This window comes from Bombyx mandarina, chromosome 05 (assembly GCF_030267445.1).
Source record: "Bombyx mandarina strain Sakado chromosome 05, ASM3026744v2".
In the NCBI taxonomy this organism is placed as follows: Eukaryota; Metazoa; Arthropoda; class Insecta; order Lepidoptera; family Bombycidae; genus Bombyx; species Bombyx mandarina.
In genome coordinates, this window is record NC_143212.1 from 14,996,948 (window position 1) to 15,014,943 (window position 17,996).

General features: G+C 36.9%; 1 protein-coding gene across 3 annotated transcripts in view; it reads right to left on the reverse strand.

Annotated features, from left to right (window-relative positions):
* krz (beta-arrestin protein kurtz) overlaps positions 1-17,996 on the reverse strand; it is an 80,410-nt gene that overhangs the window by 38,619 nt on the left and 23,795 nt on the right. For 2 of the 3 annotated variants that reach the window (XM_028174190.2, XM_089727458.1), the window contains one exon: positions 1,389-1,419. The exons of the other annotated variant lie outside the window; for it this stretch is intronic. The gene's annotated coding sequence lies outside the window, so the exon portion shown is untranslated. The remainder of the gene's footprint in view (positions 1-1,388; positions 1,420-17,996) is intronic. 3 annotated transcript variants of the gene reach the window in all.

Sequence of the window (17,996 nt, forward strand, 5' to 3'; positions counted from 1 at the left end):
TTTTCGTTAAATTTCTCGGTAACTTTTTCAGATACAAAATTATTAATGCGATGAATTTGAATTAGATAGTCCCTTTCCCTTACGGTCTTCCGGAACAAATAAGTCTTAAAATAGATAAAGCAGAAAAAAAAACATGCAAAAGTTCTTTATGATTTTTTTTTTAATTAGTTAAGAGTTTATTTTTGTACTTAATCATCGCTGTTCGATCGTATAATTATTATACAGCCCAATAAAATTTCGAACATCAAAGGAATCAGTTCGTCTTATAATATCGCACAATTTCTCGATTATCTTCAAAGAGAATTTCAAAGCTTCACTTTCAAAGAGAATTCCACTTATGTTTATTGTTGACTTTGAAAATTTTAAAACTATTATTAAAAAATCGAGAGTGGCAAAGGAGGTTGGGGGTTAGAGGAGCACCAGAGACCACACTCTTCAATTATCACATCAATGCTTCACAGTCTTCAATTGTCTCAAATGTCAAGACTTTAATGCTATAAAGCGGTTTGTTATATAAATACTTGTGTATGTATCGATATGCGTAAAATGTTACCGGTCACCGTTCTCGTCGAACCCGTCGCTTGCGACGAAGGGCTCGACGAGTAAATAAACCCTCACACACAGCCCACTGAGTTTCTCGCCGGATCTTCTCAGTGGGTGGCGTTTCCGATCCGGTGGTAGATTCTGCGAAGCACCGCTCTTGCTAGGGTTCGTGTTAGCAACGTCGTCAGGTTTGAGCCCCGTGAGCTCACCTACTAGTTAAGGTTACGCTGGAATAGCCTCTCAAGGCTACCACCAGCTTAGGTAGGAAAAAAAAGCGTAAAATGTTCGTTTATATCGTTAATGAACGTCAGAAGTATGAACATGTGTATGACACCATTTCGAACACACAGATAAAATCTTGATAATTTACTAGATTATAGTATTTTCTTCATTTTTGATGAATCGTAGACATAACTAAACCTATTTTACGGTTTAACCTCGCGTTTTTATTGTCATTGTGTTATTCAGAATTTCATTAATAATATGTTTTTTTAAATAAGAAATGACTTCTATATTAAACGAATAGCAAAGTAAATTGTTACAAAAAACATAAAAAATCCAAATTTGTTTAACAATAAACAAAGAATTTTGATATAACAAAACAATGAAAAAAATCCGAATTACGATCGTATTACCTGTTTTTTGAAGTTGGTTAAAAAAGTCGAACACATTATAATATTATTTTCCGATAAATTTAATTATAAATTATAATTAGCAAACGCGATCTATTTCCATGTTGCGTGGGCGTTTTTAATGGGGACATATTTTTATAATCGCGCATTTTGGCACCTTATATAATTTAATAATTGGACTGTTTAAAAACCTATACTACGAACAAATCTTACCCTTAAAGTAGAGAGCCGTTATTCCAATTATCTGAAAGAAAGAAATAAATATTATTTATTTATTCTTATTATTATATAGATTGAGCATAAAAAACACTATTTGTAGCTTTCTAACAAAAACTCCTTGATAATGTCCGTCCACCTGGTTGGTAATCCTCCTCGACTTCTCTTTCCTTCCACCTGACCTACAACTATAAATTTTTCCAAGTTCTCAGGATTTTGTCGGGCCACGTGTCCGAAGTACTTGAGGAGACGCTGCATACAGATTGTAGATAGACGGGTCTTGACGTTTAGCTCCTCGAGAATTGACACATTTGTTCAACATTATCAAGGAGGCCACAAACACTAGCGTCCCGGGCGCCATTAAGCGGGCCGAATGCAGGCAACATTGGAGGAAGCTGGTGCAAAAACTGGACCAAAATGGTCACGACCCTCAGTAATGAGGAAACGACAAAGAAGAAGAAGAAGAAGAACAAAAACTAAAACTTAATCACAGCATTTTCTTCAGCTTTCGCGAGTCGTTGATATAACTAAAACTAGTTTTACGGTTTAATTTTACGTTTTATATTACCGTAATAACCGTTGGAAAGGCGGTTGGCGCTATATTAATACAATGGCACGTCTGAAGGTTGCGTTAGAATATTACCTCGACTGGTAGAAAAAGGTAATGAAATGTATTATGCAGCGGTATATAGCTGATGCCACGAACTATAATAGTGGCCATTATGATCATGTTTTTAGCGGAGACGACAAGCTATCGAAAAATTATTTTTAAATATGTATTTATAAAAAAAAATTTATTAATAGCAGCGTAGATTATTATTACGCATCATCTGGCCTCTCTATATAGCACTGTAACCGTTTTGTTTACGGACGCAATAAATTAATAAAAAATACCATTTTATCTTTGAACGCAGATACGTAGAAATAAATCAACATTAGGGTTATCATAACTTTATGCGCGAACACGAAAATCGTTTCAACGAATCACGTACACAAACAAACGAACTAGTTAAAAGTTCGTCGGAATCCGAAACAGTACAGTTCTCGTGTTGGCTACAATATACTCTCGCTAAATCGATATTCTACCTAAGATTTCGAGATTGTTAACAGGCTATGATCACTAAGCATTTAAAGTCGTCTGGTGTAGTGGTAAGTGACATGGTCACTACACAAGGGAGTCGCGGGTTCGAATCCCGCCAAGGGAGGATATTTGTATGATAAATATAAATGTCTTTTCCAGGGTTATGGATGTATCTTAAATATATGTATGTTTATAATAAAAAAACTTATATTTATTTCCGTTATCTGGTACCTGTAACACAAGTTCTTTACGAACTTACCACGAGACCAGTAAGTGGCGTGATTATTAAAAAAAAAAAGTCGAAGTTGTTAGAGTTTACTCCTTAAGAATAAAATTAATTTTAAGCCTTACAATACGAAAAGTTGATGGGCAGTAAAATCGAGCGTCGACAAAAAAAGCGTTACCTACGTTTTTCATTCAAATAGAATAAGACTTTAACAAGATTCATTTAAATATCAATTTATATTCAAATGTCACGAACCATCTAGTGTCTTATTTAGTCATATGTACTTGAAAATTCTATTAATACGCTTTTATTAGCTTCAGACGTGTGTATGTATGTATGTTTGTAACGGAATATTTGAACATGATTTTTGATTGATTTTTTCAAAACGTCGGATTAACTCGAAATTTGGTATACTTATTAAGGACCGATGACAATTCAATATTTAAAAAAAAATATTGAAAAATTTAAATTAAATAAAGAAAATGAAAAATAAATAATAGTTAAAATTAATAAAACTAACAAAATACGCTTTTAAAGAAAATCCAACTAAAAATAGAAAATAAGTTTTAATAAATTTAAATTAAAAATAGTGTAAGAATAAATGATTTTATTGTAAAAAAGCGTGGCTAGCAGCTAGGCTTTCTAGAATCTACCACCAGATTCAACCCGCTGAGTAGAACCGGCGAGAAACTCAGTGGGTTGGTATTTTCATGGTAATATCGTTAAACAAAAACACATTGACGTATTATTTTTCGGAATTCGTTATGAAAACACGATTGCTCCCTTCACTACTAAGGTTTCAGTCGTAAAAACTTCCGAGATTATGAGTAACTTTTCCGAATAATTTCGGTTCGGTAACAAAAAACACAACGTGCTTTATCAAACAGATGGTTTTTTACGTCGCCGGTATACTAAAAACATTTTTTTTTTACAACAACAAAATTGTTTACTGTTTGATCACGTGCCACTATTAATTAAGATTTTTACCTGCCTCGAAAATAAAGACGATAAACTCAAGTCGAGAGTTTGTATCGGGGTTCGTTACGTCGCTTCGCCGATTCTGTAAGGTTATATGAGTTTTTTGTTCGACAGATATCTCTTTTGTTTGGTTAAGATTCTGACATTTGGGTACCTACAGCTGTATTTCTAAACTTAATCTGTCTAATTGTTAAAACGCAGAGCAAAAAATGTTAGTTTTCAGTGGTCGATCGTACGTGGAATCGGTATCTTAAGGTTTCACGTAGTTACGCAATTCCTAATCGATTTTTTTCGCGTAGACATACGAGCTCTCCCATGATATGATGTTGGGCTGTCGGGCTGTATAGACACTGCACCACAGCTTAAGCCGCTTTACGACATGACTATGAAATAAGTCTCAATTGTTTTGTATCGAAGCAGCTGTCCTGATACGCTTCAAGCCGTAATGTTTGATTCGGGTTTCTTCCAATAAGTTCAATTTAATTGCAACATAAAAAACACAAAACACAATTAACCACAGACCTAATGAAAACCACGTAATTGAGTTCTCATTTATTTGGAAGTTATGTTCCTTGTCTACATCATATAGTATGTATATACTACGTATAAATTTAACAGCTTCTAATACTGAAATCATACACTAAAAGTACATAGGCACCTAACAGTACACAAGTACAGTCGCAACCGCTCGTTATTAGATTTCCTTTACATCAATACCGAAAAGGAAGCTTTTACCGGGGAAAACCAATAAGCGACCTCTCGTCCTTAATATTACTTACTACAACTGAAAGCTTGGGTACACACAAGGGCAACTTTCTCTGTACAAATATCTGTTTTGCCTTTTAAATTGTCCAGTGTATTGGCGACCAAATTACCAATGTGGAGTATGTTTACGAAGGCCAGTTAGGAAGATGACATTACTCAGAGTTTACAAAGCAGTTTCTTAAATATCAATCTCATTTTCCGCTTCGCTTGCTATTATGTACTTTTAGACCTCAAAGAGGACAGAATCCGGTCACCGTCTTCGTCGAACCCGTCGCTTGCGACGAAGAGCTCGACGAGCGAATTAACCCACAGACACAGCCCACTGAGTTTCTCGCCGGATCTTCTCAGTGGGTCGCGTTTCCGATCCGGTGGTAGATACTGCGAAGCACTGCTCTTGCTAGGGTCAGTGTTAGCAACTCTCCGGTTTGAGCCCCGTGAGCTCACCTACACATGCTAGGGTAAGCTGACATAGCCTCTCAAGGCTATCAGCATAGGTAGGGGAAAAAAAAGAGGACAGAATAGTGGTCCTACACTATGAAATGTATACCGCAGAACAGCGGATGGACTTACGACCTTTTTGCATTCAGAGGTAACTTAACAGAAGTGAATTAAGCGTTTCCGAATGAGTAGCAGAAAGTTTGGCGTGTCAGTCGAAATGTAATTATGAAGGCTGTTTCATTTCAACTATTGGGGCGTGAATCGAAACACAGTAGAAAGTGTATTCAAGACTTTTATTGGGTTTAATTACATATAGTTAAAGAAACCAGATTTCTACGTATACAGCACAGGAATCCGGCAAAGTGGAAGGCAAGAGGCCTAGGGGGCGTAGTCCCATGCGCTGGTCCGATCAAATGAAGACGACTTTGGAATCCAGCATCAATGTCGCTGTCCACTGCGCGGAGGACAGGAGTGAATGGAGGATCATAGTCCTATCAAAAGTGCTCCGTAAAGGTCACGACCCTCAGCACTGAGGAATACGACGCACGGAGGAGGAGCACAGGAATCATACGAGCCGGTGACGGCGTGCGACTAACTTATGCAGTGATCAGTTTCAACCAAACAACACTATGCCAGCACGGCTCATGATCTTCGCCTATCTTAACATCAATGTATCTGCAATACAGACTAGATAAAGCTTGCTGCTGTGCTTGATAATAATAAAATTGTTTCAATACTTCTAATTAAGTGATTCAGCAATTAGGCTGTGTTACGACGATCAGTTAAAGTTGGTTTTCAAAATAAACATATTAAACCCATGAAGAATTTACGGATGCTGATTTTTTTATAAAATTGACTATGTAACCTCGCGTTAATATAAAATATACGAAAAAACTTGTTCTTTTTTTTTTATTGCTTGGATGGGTGGACGACCTCACAGCCCACCTGGTGTTACGTGGTTACTGGAGCCCATAAACATCCACAACGTAAATGCGCCACCCACCTTGAGATAAAAGTTCTAAGGTCTCAAGTTTAGTTACAACGGCTGCCCCACCCTTCAAACCGAAACGCATTACTGCTTCATGGCAGAAATAGGCGGTGGTGGTGGTACCCATCCGCGCGGACTCACAAGAGGTCCTACCACCAGTAAATGTTCCCATGCTTCATAAAATTTTTAACAAGAGACATGATCGAGAAGCACTACTCACTACAGAGGTTTGTTGAGTCGTTAGCAATGACCCTCTTCACACAGTTTTGAGGTTTCATTAAAACACCGTTTTCGTGTGCACGGTCGCTAAAATCGCGTGTAAAATTACTATAATAGTCGAAGTGATAAAAACGTGGAATTAAAAAATGGTTATTCTACCCTTAAATGGTTTTTACTGTCCTAAATGAGCATGTGCTGAAGGCCCACTTAGACTGGGACTCATAGGCAAGATAAAGTGCATAGGTAATTCTAAAGAGCATATCTTGCTTACACAGTTTTCTGCATATATGTATTAATAACGCGTACGTAAAGTAGGGCCCTGAAACTGCGATACTTTAAGATAAATATATTTTTTTTGTATGAAAACTAGCGACATCTTGTAGCGAATGCCCCTAAGCTTATATGTTACACGCAGAAAATAAAAAAATATAAAATCATACAAGTATTTATTTTTTATAGACAAATTGATTAAATTTTATCAATTTACTGATAATTTACAAAATTCTTCATTGAAAATAAAATATAGGATAGGTAATATGTTACTGCCATCTACAGGAGCAATGACAAACGAATCGAAGCGAAGCCATCTACTGGCCGATGCCCGTAAACATTTTTGTTGAGTGCTTGGGTTGCTTATCCATAACTAATTTAAGTGCATTATCGATGACGTAAAGTACGCCAGAAATGTCGGCAATAATACAATGAAAATAAAAAATGCAATATTAAACCGTAAAAATATTTTTAAATTATGTCTACCTCTCGCGAATGCCGAAGAAAATGCATGTATGTTGGTAGCGTTTGGTATTACCTACACGTGCGGCCGCACAATAGAACCTACTACAATTTATGCAAATTTTAAATTGAATTTATTGAATATTTACTACTCGTATATTACGATGACATGTATTAAGGTATTTAAAAAAATTACATCTATTTTCATTTCTAAGTTTAGTATAGTCTTTGTAGCTTGATACGATTACAATTTAGGTAACATTTTATAGGATGTGTCTTCAACAAGGTAATCCAAGGTCCAATATTTTTATTTCAAACCTAATCCCGACAACACCTCTTTTTGATAATCTTACTTTAGTAGTCGTCGTGGCCTAACGGATAAGACGTCCGGTGCATTCGTGTTGAAGCGATGCACCGGTGTTCGAATTCCGCAGGCGGGTACCAATTTTTCTAATAAAATACGTACTCAACAAATGTTCACGATTGACTTCCACGGTGAAGGAATAACATCGTGTAATAAAAATGAAACCCGCAAAATTATAATTTGCGTAATTACTGGTGGTAGGACCTCTTGTGAGTCCGCGCGGGTGGGTACCACCACCCTGCCTATTTCTGCCGTGAAGCAGTAATGCGTTTCGGTTTGAAGGGTGGGGCAGCCGTTGTAACTATACTTGAGACCTTAGAACTTGTATCTCAAGGTGGGTGGCGCATTTACGTTGTGGATGTCTATGGGCTCCAGTAACCACTTAACACCAGGTGGGCTGTGAGCTCGTCCACCCATCTAAGCAATAAAAAAAAATTATATATATCTGACAGACGAAAATGTTTGGCATCACATTACGTTTTTATCCCTTTGAATTAATTCAGTTCAAAAATAGGCTCCCATTTCAAATGTATTATTTGGGACGGAAAAATACAGAGATATTTCTGTACAAAGAAAGAGCTGAGTACTGATCCTCTGTCGATGTCTTTGAAAGGTTTGAAATTTTTATACATTATCTTGTCTATTTATACCGTAAAGCAATCGGGTTTCAGAAGAGCAAAACAGTATTAGAAATCAAGAGATATTATTAATGTTGCTTGTTTTTTTTCGTTATTGTGCTGTCTTGTTCTATAGTTGTAATGAGCATTGGGTACTTAACACATTTGTCCTGATTAGTTGTGCGCGTATGGCTTAATATTATGTTACAAGCAATTTTTTTTTTATTGTTAGTTATTGTGTATCTTTTCTTTTTTAGCTTGTAATATGTACTGTGTGCCTGATAAATAAATAATTAAATACATTAATAAATACCGAATATTTCGTGCAACATACACTTCCCTTCTACTTCTGCCATATTTAGTTCAGATTTTACATCCATATTACATTCATACACATTTCATATAGTATACCGGAATTATAATATAAATAAAATGTCTAGCAAAAAAGTATATGATAATGTCTCTTTGTTTAGTTTCACTTATGTTCTTTTCCCCTTTATATTCTATTTCCATTATAAATCAATATAATTTTAATTGAGAAAATACGTTAGTCTGCCGTCCAATACATCAATTTACGGTATTTCATTTTCGTTCATCTCGTAATACCTCTTAAATACGAAGCGCATTCTTTCATTCTCTCAAATGACACATTTTATATTTTTGGTTCAGCTATTTTAGAACGGCCGACATCTAACAGGTGGGGAATTCATTAGACAATTCATCATTTTATAGGTACACCAATAAAGCGATTTCATCTTTCGTTTATAAATTAGTTTTTTTTTTCTTTTTATTGCTTAGATGGGTGGACGAGCTCACAGCCCACCTGGTGTTAAGTGGTTACTGGAACCCATAGACATCTACAACGTAAACGCGCCGCACACCTTGAGATATAAGTTCTAAGATCTCAAGTATAGTTACAACGGCTGCCCCACCCTTCAAACCGAAACGCATTACTGCTTCACGGCAGAAATAGGCAGGGTGGTGGTGTCCACCCGCGCGGACTCACAAGAGGTCCTACCACCAGTAAAATGGCCGTGCCGTCGATAGTATTAAATTACCACATCCAACTTCACGTTTATCGGCTGCCGAACTTCATGGAAAATATAGCGTGTGCTAGGTACCGCAATACATTTGAACATTCGCTATCCTACTCTTTAATCCGGATCGCTTGATGACTTTACGGCTAACGATTTACAAACAGTTACAAGTCGTAATTCACGATCCATAAGTTAATACGTAGACAGAGAACATAAATTAAAAGGCGAAGCAAATGTCTGTTGTTTTATGAATATGGTTATATCCGGCGCCGAACGTGATGTGGTCCGGACAATGACGTATCTTTTATAGCTACAACATTTGTAATTCAAATGCAGTAGTAGCTATGTTTACACAAACAGAGTAACGTTCATTTAAGTATTTACGATCGAGATACGAGATACGCAATTGAAAAAATGTACTCACAAGGAACATATGAACCCACGATACTCATTTACGTCATGGATATTAAGTGAACGTGGTGATATATTTATTTATTTACTAGCGACCCGCCCTCGCTTCGCTTCGGAAACATTAAAACACAGATGAAACAAAAAATAAAAATTAAAATATAAATAAAAAAAAGTAGCCTATGTTCATCAGGGACAATGTCGGCTTCTAATGGAAAAAGAATTTTTCAAATCGGTCTAGTAGTTTCGGAGCCTATTCGAAACAAACAAAAAAACAAATCTTTCCTCTTTATAATATTAGTATAGATTGCTTATATAGGTGGACGAGCTCATAGCCCACCTGGTGTTAAGTGGTTACTGAAACCCATAGACATCTACCACGTAAATGCGCCACCCACCTTGAGATATAAGTTCTAAGGTCTCAGTATAGTTATAACGGCTGCCCCACCCTTTAAACCGAAACGCATTACTGCTTCACGGCCGAAATGGGCAGAGCGGTGGTACCTACCCGTGCGGACTCACAAGAAGTCCTACCACTAGTAATCACGCAAATTATAGTTTTGTACCACAAATAAATCATCATCTCAGCCTTATTTATAGCCGTACATTGCTGAACATAGACCTATCCAATCGATCTCGAGTGCGGCAGGCGCCTTGTCGCCTGCATATTTTACGATCCTTAAAACTTCTAAAAATTGGGAAGGTAAAAATAAATCTGCCGGCGGCGCTAAATCTGCGGTTGGATTTAATTCAATTTGGATTTGGATTTGGAAACCATAGAAAGAAAAAACAACAGTTAGATACTGATTTTAAATCTAAGGCAGATGAGAATGTTTAGTACTTACCAAACCAGAAATTTCCCATTTTCACAGATAGCAGCCGATACAGACTTAGTTATCGATCAAATCACCGACCCGTTCAGGTCTGAGAAAACAACGTCATACGCCTAGAGGAGCATCGTAAGCCATTTCTATTTGCTCTACTGTTTCACTATATAAACTGCGATAGTTTGATGACGTCGTGATGACGTTACATTATTTTATGACCCGGGGGCCTCCGCTCACGATAATCTATCTCTATATATAAAAATGTATTGCTGTTCGTTAGTCTCGCTAAAACTCGAGAACGGCTGGACCGATTTGGCTAATTTTGATCTTGAATGATTTGTGGAAGTCCAGAGAAGGTTTAAAAGGTTTAAAATAAATATGAAAATGATCGGAATTAAATAAAAATAACAATTTTGTTTTTCCTTTGATGTCCCCCCCATCGGACGGATTCCTTTTGTTTGTTTTAAGTTTATTTTATTTTATTTATCGATTGAAGCACTGCGAAGTCTGCCGGGTCAGCTAGTATGACAATAAAAAGTCGGGTTTATTCATATCGATGTGAATCGATTCGGACTACCAGCTTTGTCGTTTTTTATATCGGTACCCTATTAAGTACCCAAATGTCATAATATGTTCACGAGTGACTCAGTGAAAACCAAGAGATTATATCGTGCTCTTTCGTTTCCGTTTAGAAATTGGATTTCAGCTTCAAGGCCGTCGAGGGCCAGACCGATACTACCAAAGTTCTTGAAAATAGAGGGAAGTGGGGTAATCAAAAATTGAGAGAAAAAAAACGTGTGACAGCTGACACTTTATTTTAATTCCGTTTCTGACATACGATTTTTGTTTTTTATTACTAAATACATTAGGCAACGGATCGTAACGTAACAACAAAAGGAAGATCAGCAGATACGAACACAGTAATAATTATATTATCTAATACTGTAACAATATTGATTTATGAAGCTCTCGAAAGCTCGAGTTCGTTTATACAACTTTTAGAACCAAGTACTTATGTCTAGATATTATTCTGTAGGTCCTTGTCTGCGTTAAAGAACTTTGTTAATTACTTCAGTTTGTATAATTGGCGATATCTTTATCATCTATTTATAGTACACATTTTTAGGTCACACGTAAAATATTCAAATTCAATGGTAAAAAAATAAACAATTATTCCTTGAATTTTACTGAACATCCACCATTCGAAAAAAAAAACTATAATAACGATGTTTATTTACAAAAATCTCACTTTCTAATTATTATTACAATTACAGCAAAACTTTAATATACTAAAACATAACAAACAAATCGAAAATATTATTATAATTTTTTTTTATTGCCCTTGTAGGCAGCCGAGCATACGGCACACCTGATGGTGAGTGGTTACCGTCGCCCATGGACTTCAGGAAGGCCAGGGGCAGAGCAAAGCTGCTGCCTACCGCTTAATGCTCTCCACAAGCCTCGTTTGAAGAAGGACATGTCATAGCGCTCGGGAAACACCGTGGAGGGGAGCTCATTCCATAGCCCGATGGTACGTGGCAAAAAAGACCTCTGGAAACGTACTGTGGATGACCGCAGTGGTTCCAGGTAGTACGGATTTAAGTAGTAGGTAATAGTAATAGTATTTAAGCCCAATAATTTTGAAATTTTAGTCGTGGGTAGATTGTTAAAAAAATGAAGGGAACAGACGCTCAAGCCCTGCGATTCCGATCCGATGACAGATGCAGCCGGCCTTCAGATATTAAGGTTTTCGTGAGTTTCCACGATAGGTGTTAGTAAACAGACCCCCCCCCCCCCCTGCCTCATATACTACTATGCCTATATACTCGGACGCAGGTTGTTGAGCGATTGGGGGGTTTAGTCGGTTCAACACCGAAATGGTCCTCTACCAACTCCAATGCTTAGACGAATGCGGCGATTTCCGCCGACCCAAAAAAGCTCTAGACACTTTGCATCTCGGTCGGGTACTGAGGTTTGACAAACGGACAAAATCGAGTGCGAGGATCGATCTTCGCATTTTCTATAGACGACCTAATACTACCCACCTACAAAATTTACATATTAGATTTAAACATCCACAATAACAGAAGAGATATCACTTTTGTTAGTTTTTAATATACAAAACTAGTGGATTGTGGTAATAAAAATGAAGCATTAACTGAACATATCTATTACCATAGTTACGTAAAAAAACTATCCCACAGCAACGGTGCATTTTTCGAGATAAAGCAACGTGAATTGCTCTATGAAAAATCCTCGACCTGCCAAGCAAATGGGACCCGTTGCAATTTCATGGTAAATCAAATCTTAACCTTAGTTTGTTTTCGGTATTTACGAAGAAGCTCTTTATATTTTTGGTATAAAAGTATATAATATAAACCTAATACATGAATTAAATAATTCCCTAACTGAAAAAGAAAATGCCGTCGGAATCGGTTCAGCCTTTTCAGCGGTAACGCCGGTCAACCAACAAGAGATAACTAAAATTAAATCAATACGGTTTTTTGTTTTGCTTTAATGAAGTGCAAAGATGAGCTAACAAAGAACCATTTTGAAATCACAAACAGACACTTTTAGTTTTTTTTAAGGGATTTTATGACTTGGTAACTGAGGACTTTAAGTCATGTCTTATTTTAATTTATATTCATATTTTTATGATATTATGGAGTGAAATGAAATGAAGATGATTAATTTGAGACATTAATCAACTGGGATGAAATTAAATGAAATGAAATGAGATGTTATGGGATGAAATATAATCTCAGTAAAATGTTGGTCATTTACTAAGATTTTTCAGTGGACTTTTTGGAGGATCCCGAGAAGTTACGTCTAGCGGCTTTGTTTCATTTTTCCACATTTGTGCACTTTCACAGATATTAAACAGTTAATAAACCACCATTATTACACATTTAAACCCGAAGAAACACTAAATAGACAAAATAAAACAAATCACACAACTTCACTCCTCGCGTTCCCGCCAAAAAGTCCACTTTTAGTTTTAATTGTGAATAAGAATTAGGCTAGCGACTGAAGTTTCATTTGAACGTATGTACATGTGTTATAATGTGAGAATACTTATAGTCACCGAGACGAATCGCTTAGAAAAGTTTGACGTCGTTGCGAGCAAGCGCACGTAGTTTCTTCTTTTCTTTATTGTTTCTTTAAAATGTTTAGTCATTAAAGTATTTTTTTCCCTATCAACAACGAACACCAATAATGGACATCATCAAAATGAATAAGAGGAGCATAGTGGAGTGGGTAAACGAAGAAATTTTTGGGTATACCGTACCGTAGTAAATGTTACATCACGACACAAATGAGCCGGTAGCTGAAACCAAGTGTGTTATATGTATTAACGGTCAAAGTTATGATCTTATGGCTGTCAGCTGCAATCTAAATCGCAAAGAGCTGATGAGCGACAGGAGCCACTCATGATCAGATGGGCTGTCGGCTCCTGCCTGTTGGGAACAACTCAGTTGTGTTGCAGTTTTATTTATTTATTTATCAGGTATATACATCAGTACTACCATCTATATTCACTACATAGTATAAAACAAAGTCGCTTTCTCTGTCCCTATCACACTATGTATGCTTAAATCATTAAAACTACGTAACGGATTTTGATGCGATTTTTTTTAATAGATAGAGTGATTGAAGAGGCATGGTTATGTGTATAATAACATCCATTAAATAGTAGAGAAATCAATAATAAATTACAGTTTCCGAAGCGAAACGAGGGCGGGTCGCTAGTATAGAATAAATTAATCCTTTTACACGTAGTATATTATCCCTAAAGACAAAAGTCTTCAACGCTTGCGTACTGTCGGTCATGACATATGGCGCTGAAACGTGGACATTGACCGTAGGTCTGGTCCGTAAGTTCAAAGTCGCTCAGCGTGCTATGGAAAGGGGTATGCTCGGAGTTTCTTTGATGGATCGAGTCAGAAATGATGAAATCCGTCAAAGAACCTAAGTAACCGACATAGCCCTAAAGATTAGCAAGCTGAAGTGACAATAGGCCGGACATACCTACGTGTCGCAGAACCGATGGCCGATGGAGCAGACGTGTTCTGGACTGGAGACCGCGTACCGGTAAGCGCAGCATTGGGCGTCCCCCTGCCCGTTGGACCGATGACTTGCGGCGATATGCTGGGAGAGATTGGATGCGGAAGGCGGAGGATCGTTCATTGTGGCGGACTATGGGAGAGGCCTACATCCAGCAGTGGAGAGATACAGGCTGATGATGATATTATGCGAACAGTAGGTAGTTAATATTTTTCGAGGAGCCTCATGCTTACGTTTGTGGTTGAGAAAGCATTTTTCTACCTAATCACTGGTAGCTAAAGGGGCTATTCCAGTTACGCTCGCAGGGGAAAGAAAGTGTAATTGTCACTACGCATTCGTAACGAATTTCAAAACATTTTTAACAGCCTATCAACCGTGAATTCCACACACCTCGTACCATCTAAAATTTTATTTTTATTGCCCTTGTAGGCAGACGAGCACACGGCCCACCTGATGTTGAGTGGTTACCGTCACCCATGGACTTCAGCAATGCCAGGGGCAGAGCGAAGCCGCTGCCTACCTATTTTTATTATTTTAGAAAAACGGAACACGTATTTGTATCTTAACTAGGAACCGTACTCATTGATATTTACAAGTTATTACCACTAATCGTACGTGTCAACACCTGCCTTTAACAACTTAAATTGGTTGAACAAATCTGTTATGAAATAGCCGAGAACTTGAAAAACGTAAAAAAGCCATAGATAACATAAACACAGAACAAAGAGGCCCTTTTAATTACGTTACTACGTACAAAAATAGTATTTAATACTCTTCATGCGTATTTAACACAAGTATTTTTTACGATATAATTAACTACCTACTCTAACGGGAACAATGCGAGCATTTGTAATCGGAGTGTTATCAGATCATACGCGTGTCACACACGACCGTGTTTTTGATATCATTTATATTTCATGTTGTATTTAGTTACTGGGTCTGGTTTTTTAGAAACGATTTAGATAAATTTTCATAATGTTGTTAGTATTTTAATTCAGCATTATGTGACTTAAAATTTAAAAATCGGTGTATATTTTCATATTTTTTTTATATTTTATTGGAAAAATTGGTACCGGCTTGTGGGATTCGAACACTGGCACGATCACATCGTTTGTTACTTACGCACCGGGCGTCTTAACCTTTAGGTCACGACGACTTCAGTGTAGTCAGTCACCTAGGGTTTCAAAGATCAATTGCGCTATTGAACCACTTTGGTAAGAATGGTAAATAAATGACTAATTTTAATTAATTTCATGTTTATTTTGTTTATTATCATTCAGCAAATCCTTTTAATGATATTTTGACAATTTTCAACATTATCAGATTTAAAAGGCTTTTAGCTTAATCTTTGTTAAATTATGATATTATTTCAATATCAAAAAGCTTTTTGTAAATCCTTATAAAACTTAAAAGCATTTGGGGCTTAAAAGACTCCTAAGGTAAGCTTTAAGATAAGTCGAATGAATACTTGCCTCCAATAGGAAAAGCTATGAATGAGGATAAGAGCACTTGCTTGATGTAGCTGTATAATGATAAATATAAGTCTTTGGAGGTAACTAATCGTAAATAATATGATTAAATAAGATTTAGCAAATATCAAATCCCAGATGCTATAATACAGGTGCGTGTACGCATGTCAAGGGCTATTGCTTTTTACATGGTCAAGGTCATCCGCAATATGTTGGCCGTCGCTTTAACTAGCATCCATTACAGTCAATTACTGCTATTTATTGGCGTGGTACTACGTGATTAAAAGTTTCATTAGTCGCGTGTTATTTCTATAAATACATTAGATAAATGTTAATGTGTTGACGTTGGAAAATTTCATGTGGAAATTTCAAAAGTTCCTCAAATCAATCCTCATTCTGCTTTAAATTGTCGTTAACTTGGTCAAACTTTTCCGATTAGGACACGGAGGTGCATTGATAATTTATTTATGCAAAATTCGAAAACGACTCCTTTTTCTCCACATTATCCCACTAGGTGGGGTCGGCACAGCGAATTTTTCTATTCCATTCTCTTCTATCAGCCGTCATCTCAATACTCAATATTCTCTCTCTCTCATATCGTCATTCACACACGCCATCCATGTATTCTTCGGTCGACCTCTTCCCCCTCTACCTTGCACTACCATTTCCATACATCTCCTACTAACATTCATCTTCTCTCTACCCATCACATGTCCATACCGTGCTAACCGTCCGCTCTTTAATTTGTTAATTATAGAGGCTATTTTGACATTTCCTCTGAAAAATTCGATAATGACTTTCGTCTACAAAATACGCTCCATAATACTTTCTCTACGTATGTACGTCTTGGGTGTATTTTGCGTTCCTCATAAAATATGTTCGCTAATTCGTAATTTTAACGTGCAAAATTAATTTATGAATAAATTAAGGGGATAATGGAAACACCACGAGTAGATAAAAAGCAAATATCACATGGTAGCTACTAGTTGTTTTAGTTTTATTATTCAAGGAGGAAACAAAAGAATAAGCTCGTATGGGCTAAACAAAATCACTTCCGCTCACCATCTAGCGGATAATTGGGTCGTTAGTGCAGGTAAAAAGTATAAAATATCACGTGTCGTAAATTATTGTTGTGTCGAAAATTTATATACGATATATATTTATATACTGGTGGTAGGACCTCTTGTGAGTCCGCGCGGGTAGGTATCACCGCCCTGCTCATTTCTGCCGTGAAGCAGTAATGCGTTTCGGTTTGAAGGGCGGGGCAGCCGTTGTAACTATACTTGAGACCTTAGAACTTATATCTCAAGGTGGGTGGCGCATTTACGTTGTAGATGTTTATGGGATGCAGTAACCACTTCACACCAGGTGGGTGGCTGTTGGGTGGTCGACCAACCATCTAAGCAATAAAAAAAATGTGGTATCGTGTGACACCAGGTAGGAACGAAGTTCCTTCGGCTAATGTAGAATCGACACAATTTGCAAAAAAAAAATCGTTCTCAATTTTATGTTGGTTTTCTTGATTTTTCTCTTAAATTTTGCTGATTAGTTTTTATTTAAGTACAGGAAAGTATTTAGGAAATTCAGTATTCTAGGAAATAATAAATTACGTAAAATAAAATAAAATCGTAATTCAAATTATCAATTAAAATAACAAAATATGTCTCTTTATTTTTGTTTGACAACATAAAATTACATATAAATAGAAATAATTACAAAATAGAGAGAGAAGGGATGAGAGAACGAAAATAAAGAGGGAGAAAGAGAAAGGTATTATACACTACTCGCTTGTGTATACGACTGCCGCGCCTGCGCACGTCTCATTTAACGGATCACATTTTTTTCAGTTCGGTCGCGCAGCAAAATCCCTATCCGCTCCAAGTCTGCCGTAAGGAACTTCGTTCCAATAAAAAAGTCTTCAGTGTCAATAACATATTAATTAAGTTAGTCAGTACTCGAGAACAAACGAAAGTCGACAGAATCATAAAACTCCGGCAATTTTAATTATGATTTGCTTATTTAGAACGTTCATTCGCATTATATAGGGACATAAAACAACGTAATCGCTCCGCGGGTAATAAAAGATTTACGGAGATCGAACGCTCAATACCATTATACGACGATGGTACGATGTCCGAAAATATCATTTAATCACATAGTCTTTGTTTATGAAGTTAGAGCAGGACGATTGTATTTTCCTCAAGTTTTATGGTGAAATATTGAAAATGACTCGTCATTACGGGATCCTCCCGATCCATTAACGTTGCTTTTAGGTACCACAAGCATAGGTCACCGTCCTCGAACCACGGAGGGCTCGACGAGTGAATTAACCTACAGACACAGCCCACTGAGTTTCTCGCCGGATCTTCTCAGTGGGTCGCGTTTCCGATC